The sequence below is a fragment of the Ambystoma mexicanum genome, chromosome 10, assembly GCF_040938575.1.
Source record: "Ambystoma mexicanum isolate Mex_15411 chromosome 10, UKY_AmexF1_1, whole genome shotgun sequence".
Taxonomy (NCBI): Eukaryota; Metazoa; Chordata; class Amphibia; order Caudata; family Ambystomatidae; genus Ambystoma; species Ambystoma mexicanum.
In genome coordinates, this window is record NC_090932.1 from 46,397,313 (window position 1) to 46,425,069 (window position 27,757).

General features: G+C 46.8%; 1 protein-coding gene across 4 annotated transcripts in view; it reads right to left on the reverse strand.

Moving 5' to 3' along the window:
- Window positions 1-27,757, reverse strand: part of LPP (LIM domain containing preferred translocation partner in lipoma) — a 1,982,563-nt gene that overhangs the window by 1,753,465 nt on the left and 201,341 nt on the right. The gene's annotated exons all lie outside the window — the stretch shown is intronic.

Below are 27,757 nucleotides of genomic sequence, written 5' to 3' on the forward strand. Positions count from 1 at the left end.
ATTCGAATAGTTGCAGCTAATTTGTCAGATCTTCAAGGTGAGTGCTTGACTTATTGAGCTACTCAACTGGGGTGATGTCAGCGGACTGCACCTACAGCATTGGTCTTCTCGTTGGATAAGTAACCATGCGAAATAAAGTGCTCGGTAGAAGCCACCCCTCCCAAGGGAAGATCAACAGAAGGATCTTCAGGGCATGCACCGTTGGGAGGTTGCTGCTACCACGTGAAACCGCATACTCCTACCGTCCTTCAGTGGCATACCAATGGCCCTACAGCGTGCAGGTCTCTTCGATTCCTGTTGCAAGCATCCCTTCGTGTAGCACTGAACTAAATCACCCCCAGCTTTGAAAAATTATGGGGGAGCAAGAACAGAAACAAAACATTGGGTACATTGAATACCGGAAAAGGAACAAGCTACTGTTCTCCAGCATGGGTATCTTACATGGATTCACACGCTCATGAATATTCCATGTCAGGCTGTGAATCCTCAGTAATATTAAAGCAGTTTTGCTTTATTAAAACTGAAAACTACTTGTCGCTTATACAGCCTATTCCTGTCACTTTGGGTCATACTACCCAAGCCAATGGCATTTGTCCTCCTTAGCTCCACCCCCAGTGGCCAGCTTCAGATTTAGAAGCGCACAGAAAGTGGTAGTAGGAACCAATTTAGAGCCATAGAGGGGCAGGAGGGAGGATCGCATGTGAATCCACGCATGATACCCATGCTGGAAAACAGGAGTTACAGGTAAGAAACTTGTTCCTTCTCAAACATGGGCTCTTACATGGATTCACATGCTCATGAATACGATTATACAGCAGTACATATACAACCATGGGAGGGGCACAGGCTCTACAAAAGCAATACAATGGCTCACCTCTGGAACAGACTCAAATCAAGCAAACAGGTTGAAAAGCACTTCCTGGGCGACACAGCACCCCTGCTGGAATCCCTGTCGCAGAACAATTTTGTGAAGGATATTAGTCTACCTCCATGTAGCAGCCCTGCATATGGCCACCTGGGGAACACTAGACAGAAACGCTGTAGAAGAAGTCATGACTCTGGAAACGGCCTGTTCGCAAGTCGATGGCAATGCGTGATACAGCCAGAGAGCCACCTGGAAATGGAAGTCTTGGAGCGTGCCTTCCCCTGTCCTCCCGATGCAAATGTCACAAACAACCGAGAGGTTGTGCGAAAAGCCTTAGTGCGTGCAACGTAGACCTTTAAGCATGCGCCACGTCCAGTGAATGCAAAGCCTGTTCGGCGGGAGAAGCCGGATTGGGGAAGACGACGGGCAGAACTAAAGGTTCGTTCAAATGCAAGTCCGATGGAACCTTTGGCATGAAGGATGGAGGAGTCTGTAGCACCACCTTGGACTGATGAAGACAAATACAGTTGTTTACAAGAGAGCTAGTAACTCGCCAACATGTCTGGGGGAAGCAATCACCACCAGAAAAACAGTCTTCCAAGAGAAAAACTTTAGATGAACACTGAAGAGGTTCAAAAGGAGGACTCAATTGCGACAGAATTACGTTGAGCTCCCACACAGGGATGTCCCTTTCACAGGAGGGAATGCTCTGAACAGACCATGGCAGAACTCTAACAATTATGAGACCACAAGGAAATCCTGCCAGGCGTCCGAGTGGAACAAGAAATAGCTGCAAGAAGCACCTTGACAGACCCATGAGCAAATCCTGCATTTGTTAGGAAGAGCAAATATGAGAGAATTTAAGGAACTTTTATGTGAAGGGGAGAAATCCCCTGCAAGTCACACCACAGTGAGAAATGTTTCCATTTGTGCCTATAGAATACATGCGTCGACGATGCACTAGCCATAGAGAGAATATCCTTACAATCGCAGGCAAAGAGTAATGTACAAATTCTAGGTTTGCAGGAGCCAAGCCACCAGTTTCAATGATACTGGGTCATGATGGACGACCCTCCCTCTCTTGAGAGCAGGTCCAGAAGAGGAGGCAATATGAAGCAAGGAGCCACCAACAGACAGTGAAGATCTGAGGGATCTATAAATTACTGCAAACTTGTAATGGCGAAAACGACAATGACTATTTTTTTTTCTTCAAATATTTCCCTGCAATTATACGGAGGGGGGGCGCTGTTCCCCCACACCCTCCTTTCTTTTTAGAACCCTAACCCCCCTACACACACACACACACACACACACACACACACGGAAATGTGCATCTCAAAATTCAGTATTTTCTTTTTCGGCATTTTTAAGTTTGCAGTAATGACATGATACAGACCCGAGAACAAGATCAGCCTGGGCCACGCCAGAGCAATGAGTATCATCTTGGAATGGATCTGTTTGAGTGCCCTTGGCACTCGCGAAATAGGAGGGACAGGAGGGAACATGCAGAGAAATTGTCACTCCCAGGGGAGCGAGAAGGCGTCTCTGTGGTTGCCGGTACTGGCTAACAAACCTTTGGCACATTGCGTTTGCTCCCATAGCAAACAGGTCGATTTGCGGCTGATCCCTCTTGGAGAAGAGACAAAGAACTTGAGCTTACTGAAGTTCCCACTCGCGGCAGGATTGTAGTTCTCGGCTGAGAGAGTCCGCAATGGTATTGCAAATGCCTGCAAGATGGAATGAGATGAAAAACATCTGCTAATCTATCGCCCAATACCACATTGCTTGCGCCTCCTTGGAAAGAATCGGAGCTCGGGTTCCCCCAGCTTCATGATGTACAATATGGTGGTAATGTTGTCCATGAAGATACAGACCACCTTGCCTTGGAGTTGGGGTTTGAATCGCTTGAGAGCCCATAACACCACACGCAGCTCCAGGACGTTAATGTGCAACTCCTTCTCCGCTATAAGCCCCTGGTGGGAAATTGCACTGGGTGAGCTTCCCAACCTTCTAGGGAGGCGTCGGTGGTGACTGTGGCCTGATGCGCTAGAAGGCCAAAGTGAGCGCCCTATGTGAGATGCTGACAAATGGACCACCACTGCAGGGTTGTCCTGAATGTTGGAATGAGTGTGATCTTGTCGTTCCAGGAGCCTGATATTTGCTGCCACCTGGTATCCAGGAACTGTTGTAATAGTCTCATCTGCAGCCTGCAATGAGCGACTAGAGGGATGAATGAGGACATCACCAGAAGCAATTTGATGGAGAGGACAGTCGTCACTGGAAGAGCTGAGAGCTATTGCACTTTGCCCAAGAAGGCCAAGACCCTCTTCTCCGAGGGGGAACACAGACACGTCAGCATGTTCAGACATGAATGTGAGAAGAGCACGTTCTGGGATGGCACCATGCAGGACTTTGGAAAGTTGATAGAGAATCCCAGCGAGGCACCGGATGGTCTCCTCTCTGTGCTGCAGGGACAGAGGCCAAGAGCGGGCACGGATCTACCAGTCGTTTAGGTGGGGCTAGACAGAAGGCTGCACATCATAGCTGAGCCACTACTGGAACCAGGCACTTAGTGAAGACCCTCAGGGCTGACGGGAAGGGCCTTGAAGTGCTAATGCTTGCCGTTGACAACAAACCTGAGGAATCGACTATGCCTGTGATGAAGGGGGATGTGGAAGTAGGCATTTTCCAGGTGCAAGGAGGCCAGGAAGTCCTCCAGTAGTTAGAGCACATCATGCTGTAGTGTGACCATCTGGAATTTTGGGACTTCAGAAATGTGTCGAGTTTTCTTTTGTATTAGAACATATCTGGAGTACACTCCGAAGCCACAGAGGTGTTTTGGCACTGGCTCTTTTTTTTTGTTTTGTTTTTTTAACAGTGCCCAAAGCTCCTGCAAGAGTAGAGGCAGATGCTGTTCTTTCTTCATGACAGGAGGAATGAGGGGAATTTGCCTCGGAATTCGAGGGTGTGACCCCACTGAACACCAACTTGTCGAGTGGGATGTTGCGCCACTCATCGACAAATTGTGAAAGTTGGCCTCCCACTGGGGTGCGGATGTGGGAGAAAGGGCCCCTGGACTTGGGTCAGGCCTGGTTCGGTGTCTGCGATCTGGACGATGTTCTTAGTCGGCCCTGTGCACACCCTCTGTAAGACTGCGATCGTCCCTGTAAGCCTCGAGCGCTGGAACGGGAGGGTTGCCGATAGGACGGCTTTTAGTCCCTTGAAGATCATGAGAAATGCCCTTTTGGGGGTGTGGGATGTATTGACCGACTCCGCTATGCTATGCTATGCTATGCGGTATCACCCTGCCAGTTATGGTGAAAGAAACGGCAACAATGATGGCAAAACCCATGTGCGCGCCAAAAACCTACAAAAACCGTGTGCGTCAGCAAACAAAAAGAGGGATGCACAACCTGCCACCCATGGTGGATGTGCGGTGGAATAGAGCACACCCTCCCGAAAATGTGCCAGTGGGCTCCATGACCAGCAAACAGAGTGCAGAGAGAGAAGCAGTACTTTGCAAGTGAAACCCCAAAATGTGCCTACAAATAACATTTGCTTTGTTGCTAAAAACTCCAAAATGCCTGTAACGCAACACTTCTCAACATTCAAAATCTTGCTTGGCGGTAAAATTCATGTATCTAATGAAGCATTGTGAAACATACAAAGTCCTAATGTGAAGAGCCAAACGTTCTTCAGACAAACTGGATTGTCTGTAAACTGACAGCCCATGCCAAAAGCTGGGTGCAGTACCCATGGCTACCTGAATGACAGCTGTCAGATGAGTTACTGATGAAACTTTAAAGTGATCCAAAACTAAAAAAGTCTGCTGTATTAGCAAACAAAAAGGATTGTTGCCAAATAGGAGTACAGATCTTAGTTGTGTTTTGGATCCCACAGAGTTTAAGGCTAAGAAAGTAATGCATTTAGGTTTGATGCAACAAATTTGTTTTTTGCTGGAATTTTGAAGTTAATTAACCTGGCTGACTTGCAAGAACCGGAAAAGCAGTTTTCTCCCAGAAGGAGGGCCTTCCTCTCAGCAGAAACTCACGGGCAGATTATAATTGTGGGTTAGAACAGACTCTTGTCTACAGAAAGAGAATGAAAAATAGCAAGCCTTCCAGCCCAGGAAACGGAGGAGTGAAGGTGGTCGGAAATCGCTCCTGGAAGTCACTTCCCCAACGAGGGTGATGCACTGGACTCCCAGGAGAGACAAAGGGGCGAAACAACCAACTGCTGTTAAGAATGAACAATTTTTAAAAGACTCAACTTGTTATTCGAAGTGGTGAAAAATATAAAAATGACAGTAGTTAATTAAATTTTTGGCTGCACGTGTGAAGAGGCGGTAGAACCGTGTGACATGTTCTGGACAGGCAAGGCAATATATGTGGTTTTATGTGAAATGTATGAATGCTAAGCTTGTGAAAATGTACACACATCCCTACGTAAAAACACACAGTTGTGGAAATTTGCATAAAATTTGGAAATTGTGTTCCTAGCGAAAAAGAACAAAATTCTGTAGAAAGTTGAGACAAGATCCCACCGCTCTGGGTTTTTGAGGAATAGCTGCTACATAAAATATGGCATCTTTATGTGTGATTTTCATAAAGGTGACCAATGTAGAAATGTACATTTAGTATAAAATCCGATTTTGAGACCAGTGGCTAAAGGGAGGTCTCTGGGGACTGTAAAGCAAACCATAAAATGTGACATCATCCGGTCTTGATCCAATCACTCAAATTGCAAGGCGGAGATGAAGTTTTGGTCCAATCCCAGCTCACAGGGGCAGGCTTAGTTAAGCCGGCCCATACACCTACTTTGTGATGCAATTTGAAAGCGTAAATAGAGACAGCTGACATCACATAGGGACTCAATGATCCACTGACTTTCCCGATTCCGGCGAAGCACTCTGATCCAGCATTCTACATACAGCTTTAATATTCTTCCAGATCCAGAGGCCAAAACTCTCGCCAACAATAGAGAACCATTGATTCCAGCAAGGCTCAAATGTATTCTCTCCACCCAGTGAAGCGCTGTGTGGTGTGAGAAGGCCTTTTGAACCAGTATCCTCAAACTCTCTGGCTTGCCACCACTAGGGTTGCCTGAGCTGATTGAAATATCCACAAACAAGAAGGACAGATCCTGTGCAAAACCTGTGACCCGCCTAGCTGATCCAATCCCGTGCCTGAGGTGGTGTTCTTCCTAGACCAGATCCAATCCATGACCAGAACTGACGGTCCAATTTAATAACTTGTCCTGTGAGTATTAATAGGAAGAACTGTGGCCCATAGTATATTTGCATTGTCTTATCCCTATCTCAAACCCATCCTATCTTTCATTCAGAACCAGTATTGTTAGAACCATCTTTGCGCTATTTTCTCATCTAAAGAAGTAGGGTTTCTACAGCAGGCGGGTTACGCTTATCACGTGACTGTAAGATCCCTCTATGGTATTTGCTTTTTCATAGTCCTCATCTAGGGTAATCAAACCCATCTTTCATTTTCAAAGTGCATTTCTGTTTTCCATCCTTGCGCCCATTTGCAAAAACGACTCACTAAAACTTCTATAACTCCCTCAGTTTTTAGGATAGAAACAAAATTCTCCCATTATAATGAAAATCGGGCAAGGAAAAGTTTGCCATGCTCTTAAACATTTGAAAGGTCTTACACGTGTGAAATAGCTTTAAGTTGTTTCTTACTTGGACTTTGAGATTTCAAATGCTTTCTTTGGACTAAATCATTGTTTGTGACTGTGTGCAACTGTTCACAGCAGCTCCCATAGGAATTTACAACAATTTAAGTATTTTTAACCATATTTGGTGTTTTTGCCCAGTCAATTCTAAAGACAATTTTAAAGCAATGCCAACAGCTGAAAAGTCAATTCCATTTTTCTCTTGCGTTTGATGGGGGAAGGTGGGACTGATATTCCGTCTGATTTGTGCTATTCCTGAATACCTGTTCTCTCCTCCCATCTCTTTACATTGCCTATTGGGGGTTGAGGGGTGTTGCAGGGGGAACCTCTAACCATAGTGCTATCTGATCTGAACCAACACAAAAGTATTATTTTCTGTGCTGCATTTGTTTTGCTCATTAGTTATTCCTAGTGTGTTAAAGATATTATTCAGTGTTCTGTCACCCCATTGGTGATGGTTTACCTATTCAAATATATTGTGATAAATTCTAAATACATAAATATTTACCTTTGTAAACTAGCCAGATTCCGGTTCAGTATGATCGGGGGGGTCTCAGTGGAAGGGTGTGATATGAGTGGTATATCGTTCAGAATATTGAACTTATAGATAAAAAAAAAAAAGGTTTCAATTGCGCACTACACGCTAGGCTCGACTTGGGTGTGTGCCGGATTGAAATCACTTACAGGGGGCGGGGGTGGGGGTGGCGAAAGCACTGTCTTGCTGCTAAAACATGCCCCGAGAGAGAGTCATTTCAGTATCAATCTTAATGGACCCCAGCGTATGGTCAACAGCCTTGCTGAAGAGGTCCACTGCATTGAACAGCATGGCAACAACTTTGGCCTAGACATCCGCTTAGAGGTTAGTGGCCTTGAGCCATCTCTGAAGACACAGAACTGCTCCATTGCCAATTTGCCATAAACCCAAGTCTGCGACATATAGGGTGACCGTGATGGCATGGTCAGAAGCAATTCCTCTGTCACGGAACAAGGCTAAAACCTCTGCATTCTTGTCCTCTGGTAAGAAATCTAGGATGGGCCCAGTTTGTACCAGAGCACTATCATACCTGGAGAGAATGGCCAATGCGTTGGCAGCTTATATCATGGATGCAGCTGTAGTGATACGTTTGCCCATCGCGCCTCCAGCTTCTTACCCTCTGGATTCAGAGGCACCATACATGGCCGAAGAGGGTATTTGGAAAACAGTTTTCACTGCAGCTGAAAACAGAGCCCAGTCATGGTCGAGACCTTAAACAATTGGCGACTGTCTGGCAACTTGTACTTTTTTGCTGTTTCTTCGGAGGAGCTAAGAAAGGGTTCTTCATGACTAACAGGCCGCCCTCCCAAATGTCGTCCAGTAGAGGGTATTGACACCATTGTCTTCCTGGTAGACACCCACCTCGCAAAATAAAACCTTCCTTCCCTTTTCTCTTCAGGGACCAAATTGAAAAGCTTTGCAGCCCCGCTAAGTATGGTATGAAAAGAACTAACCTCATCCTACAGAGAGCCCTGGGAGGACAAGTCCATATCTGGAGGTTCCCCATCTGCAGGAATGAGGTAGTCTAAATCATCCATGCCTCACGTACCCTGGGACGTATCCGTGTCAGGATTAGTATTGGTGTTCGTGAGGGCAGAAGCCTCTATTACAGAAAGCACTGGAATGGACAATTGGCGAGGAGCAGATGGAGTCCGATGGGGAGGCACCAAGGTGGGGTTCTGAAGGCAACAGTGGACTCTTGGCCAGAGCAGGCAAGGGAGCTGCCAGAGGCAGATGCTGTTGAAGTTCTGATACCAGTGTGTGGAGAGTGGACAAAAGGTCCTGCAACAAATCTCTTGGTGCAGCTGGGGGTAGCACTGGTGCATGAGGCCAAGGGCTTCTGGGCTGAGACAGTGGAGCAGAATGGGGAGGGAGCATCGGTCCTCAAACAATGAGGTCAGGATCCCCCAGCCAACCTTCCTGGTCAGAGTAAAAACCTTCTGGAGGCTTGTCGTCAGAAAGATTGGCTGGCTCAATTTTCAGACCCTGGGGTGAAGTCCTAGGAGATCCGAGTGGCTGCTTAGCCCTGACTGGCTTTGGAAGGAAGTGAAGAGCTTAAGGAATCTCCCTGCCCACACTCTCACCCCTGGGAAAGGAGCCGGTGGTGAGGTCAATGGAGCTGCCGCTGGAAACTGGCAGACAGGGGCCTTGGAGGCGTCACACTGGATACGTTAGACGTGGTTGTGGAGAAGCTAGTCATGGCAGTTGACAACGATGTCGCAGTGGATTTTGTAAGTGTCGAGGAGGAAATAGTCGACAAAATGGTTGTTGGTGAAACAGTTGATGAGGATCTGGACAACAAAGACTTATATGAGTGTGAGGATTGAGTCGTCAATGGCGTATAACTGGTTGATGGCGCACTACCCGTCAAGGAAGTTGTGATCGCCGAGCGGCGCTTCTCAGGCAAAGGGGCTACTGTGCCCATCGTCGACACAGTGGTCATCGGTGCCGCAGTTGCAGGGGCTGACCACAAAGAAACAGCAGTAGTAGGAGCACAATATAATTTTGTCTTTTTTGGTATCTTACCCAGTGAAGTTGTCCTCAAAGGATCTCAATCTCTTAGCCAAGGGAGTACGCTCTACGGGCCTGCCGACCTTAGCTGAGGCATGACTGCGCAATGAGGCCAAGTCAGACTCCTTAAAAGCCTTCCTCAAGCCAGGCCACCAACCTTCTATGGCTATCTTTCCGTGTCTTAGAAGAAAAACATTGGCAAATAGGACAGCTGTCCACATCGTGATCTGGATGTAGACCGATGCATTTCTGATGCCTGACTTCGACAAAGAGGTTCTTTAGGCCGCACCTCGAGCAGACCCAGAAAAGACTCTTCCTTGTGGTGTCCACCATGGCGCATGGTGAAGGCCAAAGTCGAAGACTGTAGACTGCTTTAAAATGTATGAGGATTCATTTCCAGCCCGACGACTGGCTTTATTCATGAGCATGTGAATTCATGCAAAAGAAATAGCCCTTATGGCAAGAGCTGTATAGTCCAAGTCCTAGTCTCATTATAGTAGGTATTCAGCAATGCATTTTGCATAGGTGAATTTTTTAAAAGTGGGTTCACCTTCGGATGTGGCCTTGTATGGCGTTGCACAGGGAAGGACCCAATGCTAAGGAGCTTCAGCCTCCCATGAAGGCCGTTCAGGTTGTGGGAAAGTGGGAGGCCTGTTTTTTTTAAAACACTAGGGGACACCCAGGCAGGCCTTAATGCTGGAGGTAGAGGATCTTGAATTGAAAGCCTGTCTGGACATAGAGCCAATGGACCCCCTTCCAAACATTCCCCCACTAGTTGATGTGAACAGTTTCCAAGGTTTTAGTTTGCCTGATATTCTTGTGGCATAAATGTAGATTCTCTTCAGGGAAAAACACATTTTAGTTACAACCTGGAAAAATGGCTCAGGGGCGAAGCTCTGGTCTTGTATACCAGAGAAATCTTAGCAGCACATGTTTGTTACCCAGTGCTGGTACTGCGCTTTGAGGTTCGAGTCCAGCATGAAGCGCAATATAAGAAACTATTTTCTTTTAGTTCGCCCTTGCCAACAATCTCAATTTTTAAATGCTGGGATGGACAGATGTTATCTGTTTAGGAACTTCTTTTGAAGCTATATTTTGTGACTGCATTTTCTAGAAAGCTCTTTCTCATTGAAGATTGGCCCGACATTTCTCCCATCCGGATTATGTGGAGTTCCCCAGGATGAAGGGAGGAATAGTAAAGCAGCCCGCTGAACTAAGATGCTACATGGAAACCACTGAGGGGTCAGTAATGCGAGGCAGACAACTGGGAATTCCCTACCTAGTCTATGGTCTACAGGTAAACTCCTAGCATATGCAAAACTGGACCTCACTCTAAACGACAAAACAAAAATAAAGCATAAACATAAGTAAAAGATAACCACATAATCAGTGTCTAGGATGGCTTTTACTTGTCCTGGGTAGATTTCGTTTGCTTCCAAAAAATAAATTTCTAAATCAGTTTGTGCAAAGTTCCAAAGAAACATACCAATGGCGATCCTGGTTAACCTCCTTCCAGGATAGAATGGAAAAGGTCAAACAAAAGTGCCACTTCACTTGACTAACAATTCTTCTTTTGTAACCTCTGCAGCGTTGTGAATATAATTTGTCAGGATGCTTCTTCTAGGGAGGATGCCTTTCCTGAGCAACTTCCTTCAACAAATGGTACGGTGAAAGCAGGCTCCTTTGCTTCAGTCTACGACTGCTTCAACCTCACTCAACTGAAAATATTCTGACAAAATGATAACCAACCACAGTTCCATTGCTTCTGCTGCCCCCTGCTTTAAAAAGCTAATGGGCAACTTCTTACAAGACTCTTCCACCTCTACAGGTTGGCAAGGCACTCTACTCTCTCATAGGAAAGGGCAGCCTCTTTGCCTTTGCTTTCAGTCTTGCAGCTACCACAGAAATCGGTCTGACTGTTTCTCTCTCTGCTTCACTAGTCTCCGCTGCATACATTTAATTCGGTTAACACGCACCAAACTCCCTTCCCCAGCTTCATTTACACCTTTCTTCTTCTATTAGTTATCCCAAAACTGTACTGCCACCCTTTGAGCCTTGAATAACCTTGCAATCCTTGTATTAGAGGACCTCTGGGTTTATAGCGGCTTCAACAACTTCAAAACATTGGTGATCAAGTCTTAATGGTGCTGGTTCAACTTTAAGAAGGCCAGGTAGCTTGGGCAATGCTTGTTAGTTCTGTGTCTTCAACTTCTGCAATTATTCAAGTTTGTTCTCAGTGTTTCAAATTCAGTAGCAGATTTAGGTATACGCGTTCTTCTGTTAATGAAGAACTTAAACTACTAAACTTGTGTTCCCTTTCGATTTAAAAAGCATTCTGCTTTAACAAGTACTGGGATACACAACCTCTTTGATAAAATGTCCTTGTAACACTTTGGGAAAGTCAACTACGGCTTCTCAAACTATTACGAATAACTTTCTCCAACTTAATAGGAGACATACAATCTCTCAGGTAATGAATATTGGGTAACAATGATAAAAGGAAAGATTTCTTCTTACGCGAGCAAACACTGCACAAGCGCATGCTACAATTCCCTTTGTAAATCGGGCCTTCCCCACAACTGCCAATGATTACACTCACTTTCACTTCTACACAAGTATAAACTATGCTTGTTACAGTTACCAGCAACGTATTTATAAAGTGATTCAGAGTACAGAGCTTCACTGTGTGCACTTAGAAACCTCTGCGTATTAAGTGCGTTATAAATAACTAATTACAATTACCTAACTCCAAAATCACAACGGTTGCAGGCTTTTACCTCCCCGCCTTTCAGACTTCTGCTGCTGCTACAGGTTCTCTTGGAACCCACACCACTCCCCAGTACGGGTGTGTCTCAGATCCGGCCTGGATAGGGGAGAGTTTCCTTCTCTCGAGCTTCCCTCGGCACAGAGGCCTCGGGTAAACGCACATCTTCAACTGTGTAATAACAGCAATTCGGCACACCGGGAAAGACATCCAATTACTTCCAGTCTCTTCCAATGCAACCACAGCCAAACAGAGTTTGTGAGCACATCAACTCAGAGCCTGCAGGTGAAATCTGTCCTTCCTTTGCTCCGGCGTCCATTCTGTGGTCACACAACCTCATGAACTGCTAGCCTTGTGCTTTGCTTCTTCTGCTACTGCTGACGACTTTCCAGCTCTTGCGCCAGCTTCTTTCAGATGCTCCCTCCTGCAGCAGCCTTTTATGCTCCTCAGGTGGGTCCATGGGCTTCAGGTGCAGGAACTTCATCTTAAATCCCTGACCCTCCTAATGGCTATTAGGCCTGCTTACCAGTCCTTTGAATCTACCTGCCTCTTCATCCCGCTTTGTCACAGTCCCAGTGGGATTTTGGGACATATGGTCCTTTTTAGGGTAATTGTTTTCTAACTGTTTTTGGTTGACAAAAGGCCATCAGAAGGGTGGGGTTATGGGGAAAGTTAAAAAGGGGTTCCTCACAGTCTTCCTGGTCTGATTGCCCCTTCATGTGATCCTGCAGCAGTACACTGCCCCAGGGTTGGGAATCAGAGCGGCTATCTTCCCCAGGCCACATAAGGGTCCCAGACCAGGTTTCTTAGAGGGGTGGGAGGGAATTATATGATATGGCATGTACAGCGCACCTGTACACAAATGTTTCTAGGCGCAACAATACTAGGGATGGGGGACGAGACAGAAGGAGGACAAAACAACGATCTTACTACACCTTGTGTCATTTAGATCACATAAGTGCGGGGAAGGGAAAGGGGGGAAGGGCCGGAGGGGAAGGGGGGGATAGAAATGCAGGTAATCAAAAGTGAGGCCAGCCCTAACAGGTAAGGAAAAGTGCAGTCAACAAGTGGCTCTTAAGCGCAGAGAGGGAACTGTAGGGTTACAGATACAGACCACAAGGGCTGGGGGAGCCAAGAGGCAGTCTGAGGTGCAAGTGGACATGCAGGGAGCTGGGCCAAGTTCAGAGGGTGACCAGGTGACCAGTACCTGGACCAGACAGGTCATCAGCATGGGAGAGTAGGCAAGAAAAAGAAAGCGAAGAGGAAGGTCTTGAGTTGCTTCCAGAACCGAAGGTGGTTCTGCTCAAGTTTGAGAGAGGCGGGAGACTGCTTCAAAGGGAGGCCCCAGCCGAGGAAAGAGATATGCCCCCAACTCTCTGCTTGGAAAAGCGACCGACCCTTATGAGAGTTGGAGGTGGATGAGCGGAGAGCTCCAGCAGGGAGATGTTTAGGAAGAGCGTGTTGGAGGTAGTGCGGTTCCCAGGTCCAAGAAAGCCTTGTGGACGATGCAGAGGGTTTTGAACTTGATCCTTGACGCCACTAGGAGACAGTAAAGAGATTTCACTGCTGGAGAGATACGGTACCTGAGCTTGAGGCCAAGGACAAGTCTTACAGTCCTGTTCTGGACAAGTTGTAGAGGACGGAGACTAGAGGCAGGAAGATTTAGAAAGAGGCTGTTGCAGTAGTCCAGCCTAGAGAGGACCAGAGATCTAGAGACAGTGAGCTTCCGGGGGAAGTGAGGAAAGACAGAATACCTCGGAGGAGGTGCAGCTGATAGTTTGACTTCTTAGAGATGTCAGATGTGAGGAGATAAGGAGAGGGTGGAGTCGAAGATGACCCCAAGGTTCAAAGCCTCACAGGAAAGAGTAGAAAGAGGGCCCAGGGGGGGCGGCCAGAGAGGAAAAGAGGGAGCTAGTGTTTTCCGATGAGGAGGATCTCAGTCTAACTGGCATTAAAGCTGAGATCATTGGCGGCACACCACTCCTAGATTGCGAACAGTCTGGAATGAGTGATGGAGTAGAGGCGGCCGAGGGGAGCCTGAGAGAGAGCTGGTTGTCATTTGCATAACAAAAAGTTGGAGCAGAGAGCAGCCATGCAGTGGGCAAGAGGTGTCAGGTATTGGTTGAACAGCCAGGAAGAAAGGTTAGACCCTGAGGTACAGCAAAGGTAGAAAGAGAGATAGAAGAGGAAGAACCAGAGCTGGACCTCGGAGGGTCGATCACTGAGAAAGCAGGTCTGCCAGGCCAGTGCCTGATCAGTGACACCCAGGTTATCACAAAGGCGATTAAGCAGGATGGCATGGTTGACTATCAAAAGCAGAAGAAAGATCAAGGAGAATGAGGACAGAAGGAAGGTTAGAATAAAGGTTAGTGAGCAGGTCTTCATGGATGTTCATGAGAGCAGTTTCCGTGCTTCTGGCAGCTCTGAAGCCAGACTGGTGGTCATGGAGACAACCAACAGACTCAGTGTGAAGATTAAGCAGGGAGATGGCCAGCTTTTCCAAGAGTTTTCCCAGGAAAGGCGAGTTGGAGATCAGGCGATAGTTAGCCGGAGAGGAAGGATCGGCAGAGGGCTTCTTAAGGAGAGGGTGCACAAGGGAGTGCTTAAAGGGGGAGGGGAAGGTTACAGTGACAAAAGTGTGATCGCAGAAATCAGCCAGTTCTGGAGCAACGGTGTCTATGTGGTCCTTGATAGTTTGGGAAGAACAGGGAAGAACCCGTTTTGACGAGACTTTCATAGATCAAACTTGTCTAGAAATGTCATCGAGGGTGAACAAAGGAAAGGAAGAGAAGGCAGGAGGAGAGGAGGCCACAGACAGGCCAGGAGTGAAGGAGGTGGATGAAGAGGAAGAGGGGGGGGGCTGGGGTGGACAGGATGTCCTGGGTTTTAGTAATGAAATGAGAAGCCAATGCCGTACAGGAGGGCCTGGGAGGGAACAGGAGAGGTAGGTTGGCCAGCTCCTTGCAGATTTTGAAGAGTTAGGCTGAGTTGGTAGATGCCGCAGAGACGCAGGCTTGGATGTGTGCTCTCTTCTTGGCAAGGACAGAGTCTGTACTGTTTTGGAGCAGGTCAGTTGGTCAAAGGGTGCACCAGTAGCCCTCCACTCCCTCTCAGCCACCCTGCAATTGCATTTGAGGGTGACTAGGTTGGAGTCGTACCAAGAGTTGCACTTGGATTGGGCTTCAAGCTGATCCTCATGACAGGGGCAAGAGCATCAAGAGTGTCAGAGATAGAAAGATGGAGGTTAGAAAAGGCTGTGTCAGGGTGCAAGTCAACCAAAGGTGCAGAAGGAGGAGTGAAAGTAGCGGCAAAAGCCTCAACTGACACACACTTCATGGGTTGGATGATCAAGAAGGTAGGTGGCAGTGCTGGAGTCTGCTTGGCTTGAGGGGTAGAGCGAGAGATGGGATGAAAGGAGAAAGTGATCACTCCAGGAAAGAGGAGTGGTGAGAGGGTTAGCCCTGCAGAGTGCATCGGGCCAGAGGGAAGAATAGTGACAGGTGTTACTACAGAGTCCTGCAGAAGGACAAGAAGCATCCAAATGGATGTTAAGGCTTCCCAGGAGAAGTTGAGTGGTAGAGGCGAGGAGGAAGGAGGAGGGGTCCGCCTACTCAGAGGAAGGAGGCTACCTGGCTGGGCAGCCAGTAGATAGCCACAGTGAGAGAAAGGCCAGGGAAGAGAGAGCCTGCAGACCAGGCATTAAAAGGACGAGTAGTCCTGCATAGTAATGATAGAAGCAGGGATCCACTCCGGGAAGATACCCCCACCGGGAAGGTTGGTTTTGGGTACAGAGAGGATCTTGTAGCCATAAGGAAGGAGCGTGTCAAAGCTTGTGACAGAGCTGGCCGTGAAACACGTCTCGGTCAGACCGAGTACATCTAGATCGAGTTCTTCAAGGAGATAGCAGATGTCAGAGGAGTGTTTGACTGCTAAGCGAGAGTTAAGTAGCAATGTGGAGCAGGTTGCCCCCTTTGAAAGACTTCTGAGGAGGGGTACAGGTCAGAGGTACGCCCTGCGGAAGTGTTGTATGTGCCTGAGGATGGGCAGAGGAGGGAGGATAGGCAAAGGTAGCTAAGGAATAGCAGGATGGTGCCAAAGGAGTGGCGGAGGAAAGACGCAACAGGGTGGCCGGAGAAGCAGCAGAGCTAGCCGAAGAGGTGGCAGAGGAGCCAGAGAGGGAAGAGAAGGAACAGCAGGAGAAGAAAGGAAGTTGATAAGGCGCGGTAAGAGTCTATCAAAAAGGAAGAGGTTGGCTTAAGGGACTTGGACCAAGACGGTGCCATTTAGGTAAACATTAATGATGGTCTTGGAGGAGTGGAAGGGGGCCAGGAGGGCACCCCATCGGGTGCCACCATTAATGGGTGAAGAAGAAAAAGGAGAGAGAACAGAGACCATATGGGGGGTCCATAGGACGGGAGAGGGAATGACAGAATATGTTAAGGGTCTGTCTGGAGGAAGCACTGGTGTAGGTGTCGGCGATAGGGAGGCCTGGGTTGGAGACCAGGATTTCCCTTTTGAACCTCTTCCTGCCAGACTTAGTGAGAAGTATAGGATAGTCGATAGAATAGCAGTTAGAGAAGATAGAAGAAAGCGCACCAAAGGGTGCAGAAGGGAGAGTGGGGGGAGGAGGGAGAGAGAGAGAGCGAGGGGAGTGGCGGGGGAAACACTAGGGAGGAGGGGGACATAGAAGGAGGGGGGCACGTAGAGGACAGAACAATGACAAAAAGCAAATGCAGTATATAGACAAGTCAGTTGCGAACGGAACCTAGAAATATGAATGGACACAGCAGGGATGCAGGCACTACAATGTAAATAGGCTGTCAAGGAGAAACAGAACGAAAGAACCGAACGATCACTTAGGGAACCTAGAAAAAGGAAGAAACAATAGGGATGCAGGCACTACAATCTGAGAAGAGAAACCCGTGGATAACAGGAATGCCAAGGAACTGAACAAATTAGCAGGGAACCTAGAGGAAAAGAATAACAGCAGAGATGAAGGCACTACAATCTGAGAATAAACAACCGTGGATAACAGGAATGCCAAGGAACAGAACAAATGAGCAGGAAACAGGAAAATAACAGCAGGGATGCAGGCAATAACCATGGAAAAATAAAAACACCAACAAACAGAAGACTCAATAAGGGAAACTAGAGGAAGAACAATGAGCACAGCAGGGATGCAGGCAATTGCAGTAACCATCAACCATATACAGAACACAAACTCAGAACAGTAAACAATAGGTCAGGGGAAGTGGCAAGAAAAAGGGAAGGGGGTTAGGGGAGGGGAATGAGAGGGCCTGCGGGGGATGCGTGGCCGAGTGGAGAGAGACCTGCCTAGAGATGCGGGGTGGGCTCACACAGCCAGGGTGCGAGCGAGAGCACGCAATCTAGGATTGCTAATGGAATAAGCGCAGCTCAGGATGTGAGAGAACGCACGCGGCCCGGGGTGCAAGGAGCGCACGCAATCGAGGATTGCGAGGGGACTAAGCAAAGCTCAGGCAGCGAGGGAACGCATGCGACTTAGGGCACGAAGAGCGCATGCAAATCAAGGGATTACGAGTGGTATACGTGCAGCTCAGCTCAGAATGCGAGGGAACACACGCGGCTTAGGACGTGAAGAGCTCACACAATCAGGGATTGCGCTGGAATACACGCAATTCAGGATGCAAGGGAACGCAAGGAACAAGGGGGGGCAGGAGGTCAGGTCACATGGGGAAACAATGCATGTGATGAAGAGAAGGGACACCAGGTCTGGGGGGGTTGCATGGACTGAAGCAAGCCAACTCTGCCCACAACTTCTTACCCAGCAGCCGCAGACAGGAGGGCGAGGTTGTCTGCAATCACAGTCTACGCCGCAACCCCATCGCCCCCAAACACCTGTGTCACTCAACACTGCAGCCTTGTCCTGTGAGGGCTTTGCCGCAGAGTGTCCGTGCCTTGGTTATTTTGGCACGGATGCGTGGACGTAGGGAAGCATGCCATGTGTAGTCGGGCAGCATCACCTGTGTCACACAACACCGCGGCCTTGTCCTGTGAGGGCATTCATCGGATTCTCCATTGGATTCTCCACACCACCTTACATCTCCTATAGATTTTAACCATTCTTTTCACTCGACAGTCAGAGGGTAGTTAGAAATAGTCCATGGAGGTGCAGGAGGATTTAGTGTTTGCATTATTGTTTTGCTTTGTGGACAATGTAGAAATTAGATAGCAACATGTATAGAGTCGACTTCTGCAGTCACTGAAATGATAGCTGACTGAAATGTGCATCTCTGTACCTGGCTAATGATTAAACCACTTCAGAGCAACATCAGAGACAGTTCAAACCGATTAAGAGGTTGATCAAGATAGAGCAAATCACACTTTCTCTAAGGTCATGTTTAGCAACCACCTTCGCAAGCTGTGTCTGCTCTACGGGTTTCATACATTGGCTTTCTGGTTTTGGGGAGCTCTTACAACCATTTCTAGGATTTTGCAGTAATTCAGAAGCACCAGTCATGGGAAGGGCTTCATTTTATTTTGCAAGGTGGGGAGTTTACATTCTACCAGAGGATGAAGCAAGGTTTTTTTTTGCGATCAGGAATGTGGTGGTGGTCCTAGCTTTAGGGCATTAGTAACAGATCTTTAGTCGAGGAAGGAATGTATTCATATGGATATGCATTAGTAGGGTAGGTATTAATGTTCTGAATGGCCCGCCATTTAATGGCGAAACAACCACCCCCAACAAACTAATTACAAATCTGCATTGGCGGTCCACAGGGATTGGACGGGCACAGAATTTGCTCCCCAGATCACAAAATTAAGATATTGTGAGAAGCCTGAAGGTATTCTCTAACCTACCTCCCTGGGATCTTTCACTCAGGTGGCCAGGGAAAGGCCAACAGTCTTGGATCTAGACTCTGAGACGGAGAAGTGAGGTAGGATCACCTGAGTGGAGTTTCTCTGGGGATTGGGAGGAGAATGCCAGAGGGCAAGACACAGCATTCCCCGTTCCCAGTTATCTATCACCCCACTCTCCCTCAGCCTTTATGGATATTTCCAGTCATGTCCCGTTCCCCCTTCCCCAGCTACACTACACCATTAGCATGTCCCTTTAATGAGGTCAGGCATTTGATACCAACTATACACACCTGACTTCTACTGAATACCAACCAAGCTATAAAAAGGTGGAGTTCTGCCAGAGAAACACCACGAGCCATGGGTGTTAAATGGGCCACGGGATCTGAACTCCCTGAAGCTGCAGGGGGAGGACCCAGAAGGATTCAGAAGACAGTGTGCCACCGAGATGCTGACTTGGTATGTGAGAAAGGTTGCAGCGTGGCGAGTGAGCCTGATTGGGGCGTGCTGAATCCTGTTGCTCGTGGCCAGACAATTGCTTGTTCCCCTGGAAGGTATACAGGTCCGAGGGGCAGGTGGCGAGACCCTGACATCGAAACTGAAGCAGACGAGCCTTCCAGACAGCATTGCGCTAACCAGTGTGTTTCTACGAGATAAGAAACCCAGCGTGCATGCTTAAGGCGGGGGCTTTAAATGAGAAAAGAAGTGTGCGAGTGGCATGACAGAAAGAAAAGGATACAGAAGTGTGCGAGCAGCACAAAAGGAGAAAAGAAGAAAGTTGAAAGCATGTAAATAAAGGACGGAAGAGGGTGCGAACGGCCCGATAATGAAAGCAAGAATAAAAGTTTAAAAGTGCAAGCGGCACAGAAGGAAATCAGAAAAAGTAAAGCGTGCAAGAGGCACGGATGAAAGGGAAAGTGACAGTGTTCAAAAGGCATGGAAGAAAAGAGGCATAATTAAGAGAAAAGAGCAAGAGTGCAGGCGGCACAGAAAGACAGTAAGGAAGATGCAAAAGGCATACGAGAAAAAACAAAATAGAGGGTGCCAGAGACGTGGGGAGAAAGCAGAGTCCCATGTATTAGAGGCACTGCAGCAGCCAGACAGACAGAAAGCAAGTAAGAGAGTGGGCTGTGTATCAGAGAGGTCGCGCATAGGGAGAGTAAAGCCACGCCTTCTCGAAAGTGTCCGATGCTGCCCCAGTGTGGAAAAGAGGAGGTGAAAGACGCCACTTGAGTGAAGGTGAAAAAAAGGGGAGCTACACTGAAGGTGAAGTAGGAGCAAAATTCACAAAGTGTTATAAAAAGCTGTTCTGACCCAAAGAGGAGGAACTACTAGGTTTTGACAAGTAAATCCTGACAAGTTGAACTTGTTTTTTACGAAGTTGTTGTAAATCATTGAGACCAGAGGGGCCACAGCTTGTGAAAGGGAACCTTGAGAGGCCCATAGGAATTGTGAACTTTAAGAAGCTTGGGGAAGGGAGTCTAAGCGAGCCTAGGAACATTTGTTAACTGGTTTGTTTTGTTAAGAGAGCATTGCCTGGAAGGTTCTGAGGGCACCTTTTAAGTTGAACTGTTTTGATCTGGTAGAACCAAACCTGATAATAAGGCCACTTGTATCCAGCCTGATTTCATAAATTGCATTTTTAAACACCATTTTTCTTTTAAGAAAACCCAGCACAACATGTGTTTCAAGAGTGAGGACAAGCATAGATTTGACTCAGACTTGTTTTAGGACTTATGAACTTCGACTCTCCTTAGAAACATCAGTTGAGGGAAACGCCCCATTAGAATTAGGGCAAGTTAGAGATTCCACCAACCCTAAAACATTTAATAAAGGTTTTCAAACTGTTCTCCTTTGTGTCCGTCTCTCTTGATACCATGCCTGCCTCACAATATCCATGTACCTTAAGGTCAAAATAATCTTTTCTTCAAGCAACATATGTAGGCCTTCTGGGTGCTCAAAGGGATAAGGTTATTGGTAAGGCAACTGATGCCATAAAGCACCCAAATCCCCAGTAGAGCAAACAGCAAGGTACCCAAGAAACCTGCATTTCGGTAACCTTTTCACCCTAGTAAGTAACAGAGCCATTCCACCAAACACACAAAGAATAACTGAGAAAAAGGATCAGAGCCAAAACTGCCATGGCCAAAGGAAGTGGAAATAAAAGGGGAGGAGCCTCCAATCAATCAATGCTCAAGACGAGTGTAACAGTAGGATTGCCGGAGGAGAGAGTCTTTGGAGTTGGAAGCAAGCTGCTGTACTTTGGGGATAATGGGGACAGCCTCTGGCCACTAGTAACAGACTGCCATGCATGGAGGGCGAGGCCGAAAGAAGCTCCTGTGAACCCTGAAAGACGCACAGAAACAGAGGGGCATTGAAGATTTTAGAAAGTGCCTAGAGCCGGAAAGAGGTGCTGAGAAACCTGAAAGTATCTGAACCTGACAAGGTTAGAACACTTAATTACTTGTAAAGACAGCAAGAAACCAACAAGAGACTGGCAATGTCAAGAGATGAGCAAATAATAGAGTAGCAGAGTATTTTCTGAAAGAGTCAAGGACAAACCATTTTCAGAGACACTTTCTTAAAGAAAAAATTAAGAAGCTACTTTGATAGTAGGAAACCCTAGCCTAGTGTTCTACAAAAACCACAATGGTTTAGTGTAATCGTAGAATGAAGGCAACTGCTTTGGCGTCCTCAACGGGAAATTAAAGTGGGAACATCACGTTGAGTGCTGATGTGAATATTTAGACTTTTTAGGTGGTTTGATTTTCACAAGAGTGAGATTGAGAGTTTCATGTAATCCCAAAAGAAATTTGCCATATATATAGAACATCCTAGGGGCATGGTTTGGAGCTGGAATGAGGTGAATGGCCTTGTGGCAGCTGTCGGCTCAGGCCCAGTGACTAAGCCCTAAAACTCACTTATGTGAGCTTTACACCCCCAGACCGCAGGATGGAGCGGAGGAGATCCCGGGGACCATGCATCTACTTCCAGCAAGTACTTCGCGCAAATCTGAAATGCTCCCGAGAATCAAGATGGCACCCACTCCCTCTCCCGGGCCTGCGATTGTTGTCCGGAGCACTCAGCAACCTTGGACCACACTTAACGGGACCTGTGCTGCCTAACAGTGCTCTCGCCCTCCCTCTTGGAAGTCCCATTCTCCGGACCCATGTTCTCTTTGCCTGGAGCCTACGACTGGCGGTGGACTCTGTCTTCTGCCTCCCAGGTGCTCTCGCTGACTGCAGGGCCGTCCTTGCGTGAATCCTGCTACAGGATTCCTCCCACTGCAACCCCTCCGCCGACATGTCCGGGTAGGTTCTGGTATACTGTACATAGTTCATTTGTTTTCTTGGTTGCACTCTGTGTACCAGTGATGTCATATTAGTTCTAGTGGAATCTTCTATCCGTGACATGATTAGGACTGCAAAGATATAAAACGTTTATCTAGGAATTGTTGGGCAGTTGGTGGCTAAATGGGGGAAGAGAGCTGCAGCCCTTTGACATGTATCTTGAATAAAGATATTTACCTCATCAAGAATGCGCACTTACTTGGTTTATAATACTGGTGACAAGGAGTGAAGGAAGACTTTGGCGGGGGCTGCAGCTTGACGCGTCTAAACCCAGCACACTAGGTACTCGCACCACTAGGCCTACCCAAGATGTGCTCCCAACGCTGGGCGAGCAGTGGTGGCACATTGCTTCCCATCAGGTGAGAACCAGAGTGGGGACGACCAGTGAGTGCAGGCTCCGACAACCCATTGGGTTGGTGGCAACGCCGCAAGGGGCACAGTGGACTGCGTCTGAGTCTGCCAGACACCAGAAGTCTGCTCAGACCCCCTGAGAGCATCGCAGGCACGCAAGCTCGCAAGGACAGATAAAAGTGGAGCCCAACGGAGGCTCAAGAGATTAGAGGAAGGCACACGCAGCGTGCAAGTGCATGCCCGGGACATTGTCTTTATGGTTGCCACAGCGACGGAATCAAGTCACATCAACAACCTTTGTTAACCCCCAGTGCACTGCGATCTCTGCGTTGCCTCACGAACAATGCAGAGAGCACATAGAATGTGCTTGTTGGGAAAACAGTGCTCACATATAGACATCAGGGAAAGAAACAGCAGACAAACAGAAAATAGATCTTCCTTAAATAATAAGCACAAAAAGGAAAACGAAAAGCATATCAATAACCTGTCCAGTGAGGTAACAAAACCCCTCCCTGTGTTCAATAAAAATGTTTTTAAAAGGAAGAAAAATGGCAACCATATTTCGTGCATAAACTTGATAAGCGCTTTGAAGTTAGAGAACAAGATATTGGGAACGTACAGATTTGCCACAAGGGAACAGAAGGAAGGAGAAAATATAGAGCAGTTTCTCACAGTGCTAAGGGGGCTAGCGGTTAAATGGCAATTTAAACTGTGCTGTCAGGAGCAGCGTTTGAAGGACCAGCTGATGATTAAATGTGCTGAGGATAGGGTCCAGGAAGAATTATGGAAAGAAAGACCTGAACCTGGACAGAGTTGTGGATATAGCAAAGAATGTTAAACATATCTCGGAATGCATCAAAGAGTTAGCCAATGAAACCAGAGGTAATGATCATACCAAGAAGAGTACTGAAAGCACTGAGATGCGTTTAGTCAAGAGAGGAGTCATTTAACAAGGCACAAAAGAAAGTCTGTGAGCAAGAGGGACAGAACAAAGGACAATGAATGGAGGCCTCGCGGGAGCGGCTTTCAGGCATGCTCTGTAGAGACAACCAGTATGCGTGGAGCTTCAAGAGCTACCAGAGGTTGCTACAGATGTGGAAATGTAGATCACATTGCCAGAGACCGATAATGCACTGCCAAATTTGTAGAATGTAGGAAATGTGGTAGAACATTTGTCCAAATGTTGAAGATTTTGGGGTGGCGACATAGGCAAAATTGAAGGTGATAGCAATACAGAAATGTGTGAGAGTATTAGTATTATACAAGTTGTGGAAGCCTTCAATGTTGTGGGTGAGGTCAAGGTTAAGAAACCTTGCGCTTTCATTGGGGTTAATGGCAGATTTATTGAGATGCTTGTAGATAGTGGCGGATACTGCACTCATCTGCAAAAAATCGTGGAAGGAAAGTCTGAAGAGTTGTGTTTTAAAAGATGCCCAAGCAAGAGCCAATACCTATGGTGAAAATCTCATTACCATTATCAGGGAATCAAATATATATATATATATATATATATATATATATATATATATATATATATATATATTGGAGGGAATCTATTATCTTGGAGCTACCAGGTGGCTTTAGGGAGGAAGCTAGACCTCAATAGGAGGGACAATGTGCACAATGAATGCAATGCAGTAGAAGGGAAGCCAAAAGTCAAGCTAAAAGATTGAGTAGAAAGGGGTGATCTTGTCATATCTGGATGGCCAGCCAAAGTTATTCAAGGTGGTGTAGGCTGTTTACCAAAACATTGTACATAAGTGTGATTGAGAAGTCGGAGGCTTCTGAATGGATTAGCCCCATTGTTCTTATGAAAAAAGCCAATGGCACGATAAGACTGTGTATTGATCTAAGGGAGGTCAATAAGTATGTCATCACAGAAAAGTTTCCATTCCCAAAATAGATGCAATTATTACCCACTTAAGTGGTTCAAAGGTGTATTGTTAGATCTTTGCTCTGCATATCATCAAGTGAAGATGCATCCTATGACATTTTAACGTTCATAACTCACACTGGGCTGTTTAGATTTGCCGGGATGTCTTTTGGCCTCTTATCAGACGCCAGTGTGTTTCAGCATGTGATGCATAACTTCATGGGAGGATTGAATGTAGCCAAGTTTGATCAAAATGACATATTGGTTTGGGGGAAGAGATTTCATGGAACTTGACGACAAATTGAAAACGGTGTTAAGGAAGTTAGAAAAGGCAGGTTTAACACTCACGCAAAAAAATGTAAATTCAGAAAGAGAAAGGTGGACTACCTGGGCTGAAGCATATCGGGTGAAGGTGTTAGGCCGAAGGGAAGCACCATTCAGGCGATAACTGATATGTCATCTCCCACCAACAAAGCAAAGGTGGCTTAATTTTGGGCATGGTCGAGTGCTATGCTAAATTTGTAAAAGGCTTAGCGAGTGAGATGGTGAACATGAGGAGATAAACTAGAAAAGGGGTGAAGTTTGATTGGAGTGATGCATGCAAGTCAGAATTTGTTCTGATAAAGAATGTCATCACTAAAGCACCTGTATTGCAAGGTTTCAGAGAAGGTGTGGTGATAGAAGATGGTGCTGGGCAACCTACCATTTTGTACATTTCCAGGGCGCTCAAAGAAGGGGAGGGGCAATACACCTTAAACTTAAAAATTGCCAACAATTTTATCTGTATGGTAGAAGGTTCGTGGTTCGCAAAGATCAAAAGCCTCAGATTGCAATATTTAACAAAAAATTGGATGGAGTGTCTAGGCGTATATCCAAATGGATCACAAGACTGCAAGGGTTGGCGTTTGAAGTGGAGCATGTCAGTGGAAAAGAATGTTGTGGCTGATGCCCTGTCCAGGAAACCTTTGGCACAATAGGATGAGGTTACTTAACAAGGAGATAAATGTATTGAGGATATATTTATGTTGAAGGAGACTCCAGGAGGAGTGGTGTGAAGCTTGTGAAGAGGACAAGGTGTATCAGGAAGCTAACTGAGTTGAAGTGGAGTTGCCAGGCAGCTGATCGTGTTGGAGAAAAGATCAAAGACTACAAAAGGATTAAAGATTAATTGTGTGCAACAAATCGGATATTGTGTAGAGGGCAGCGTTTGGTGGTTTCCAGAGAGCATGTGTGAGAAAATGTTGGATTCAGGACATAGTTCCCACAGGGGCATCTGCAGAACCAAGGCTCCCCTTAGGATGGATATCTGGTGGCCAGGTTTGGACCAGTTTATTGAGATGAGAATTAAGGATTTTGAGCGGTGTATGGATAGTGATAACGTTTTAGAAACAAGGACACCTATGATTGTGCCCGAGAGTACCAGGATGGCGTGGGACACCATTGCAGTTGATCTTTTTGGGCCACTGCATTTTTCGTGGTTCTCATGATTGTTAGGTTGTTATGGATTTGCTCACAAAGTGGCCAGAGGTAGATGTTCTTAAGGATCAAACATAGTGGTAAGATTTCTAGAGAACATTTTTTAGCGTGAAGGGCGGACATCTGTGGTGGTGCCTGACAATGGTCCTCAATTGTTCTCCAAAGAGTTCCAGTTTTGGGCAAGGGAGAATAGTATCAAATATAAGAAAACGGTGCTCTATCATCCACAGAGTAAGAGAGTAGAGTAGAACGATAAGGGAAGGGATACCGATGTCTGTTCAGTTTGGTGGGGATTGAAAAGAGATGTGTTGGAGGACATGCAAATACAGTAACATTCCACATCCAGTGACCGGGTCATGCCGTTTGAGCTGAGGCAGGGTCACAAGCCCATCACCTTGTTGGTTTTGGGGTGCATGGGGCGTGCAAAAGTTGTAGATGTCCAGACGGTCAGAGAAAGGATGAGGCCCAAGGGAGTTGATGTTAAGAAATGGTATGATTAAAAAAAACATTCATGTAGATCGATGAGTTAGGAGAGGTGATGAGGTGAAGATCAAACTTCCTAGATGGACCAGAAAAACTGATTCGAAGTACGCCAAAGCCAAGACAGCAAGTCAAGATCTTCGCAATGCCATTCGTTTAGAGAGGAGATGTTTGCAACAAAGGGGGTGTGTGGTCAAAAGGTTGAGTAACACAACACACTAGTCCCAATTTGGTTAGTTCAATTTCTTTCCCATGGTCAATGAAAGAACATGTGTTATGTGCCCTCTGTCATTTCGTACATAGTTCACCTCTGAGTCATCCTGTAGTTCGTTCACATTGTTCAAAGGGAAGATGTGTTGTATTGTACATAGTTCATTTGTTTACTTGGTGGCACTCCGTACCAGTGATGTCATTAGTTCTAGTGGAATCTTAGATCTGTGACTTGGTTAGAATTGTACAGACATAGAATGTTGATCTAGAAAATGTTGGGCAGTTGGTGGCTGAACTGCGGAAACCTGCAGCCCTTTGACATGCATCTTGAATAAAGATTTCTCTCTCATATAGAATGCGCACTTACTGGGATTATAATAGGTTCCATCGCTTGCTTGGGTCCCTCCAGTGGGGGCAAGCGTTGCTCAGGGTGTGGCACTGGGCCCCTCATCTGCAGCACATCTTGAGGGGAGCGGCTCCCGATTTCTGCACTTTTCAATGGGATTCCGCAAGCTAGGACCGAAGGACCGGTCGTCACTTGTCTCCCAGTCGCCCTCCCGCTCCTTCACTAGGGCACAGTACTGAAAACTACGGTGTGAAACAAAGATGGCAGAAACAACATAAGGGTTCAAACAACTGGACATTGCCTCTCTTCTGCAAAACACCAAAGAAAAGTCTAAAAGAGGCAAACAAGTAAGAGTTACTGGTGCATGCCACCAATTCGTCTATGTGTGGTGAGGCCTAATGGCTACGAAGTCAGATCTGCATGACCTAATCAATTAGATGAAGAGGGAGTTTCAGAAGGGCACTACAAACAGTCGCAAAAAAAAAAAGTATTACTGCCCTGGATAAACAGATTGAGGAAAAAACTGCAGCGATGGAAACCATGCTATGTGAGCAAGTGTAGGTCAGTGAATGGTCCCCTAGGAGCGAGTCTCTTGAAGCCCGATGTGAGGCCCTTTAAGGTAAACAGAACACCACAGAGAACAGTTCATGTCGCAACAATATTCCAACATCTACCTCGGATTGAGGGCCTGTTGGAGTTTGAAATTCTTTCCATCATGTGCCTGGTCTCACAGATTAAGCAAGTATGGGACTGGACAGCGTTCATCAGACACGTCCAAGAAAGCAAACACAGCTAAGAGACTCTCCAGACGCTTTGGCCAGAGTTCATTTCTATACGACTAAAGAACGCATCATAAAGGCTGCAAAGGAGTCACCCAGGATGCAATTCAGGGATGCCTCCATCTCCCGAAACCAAGATCTGGCAGCAACTGCAAAAGGAGTGAATTGCGCCCCACGACGGAGTGGCTAC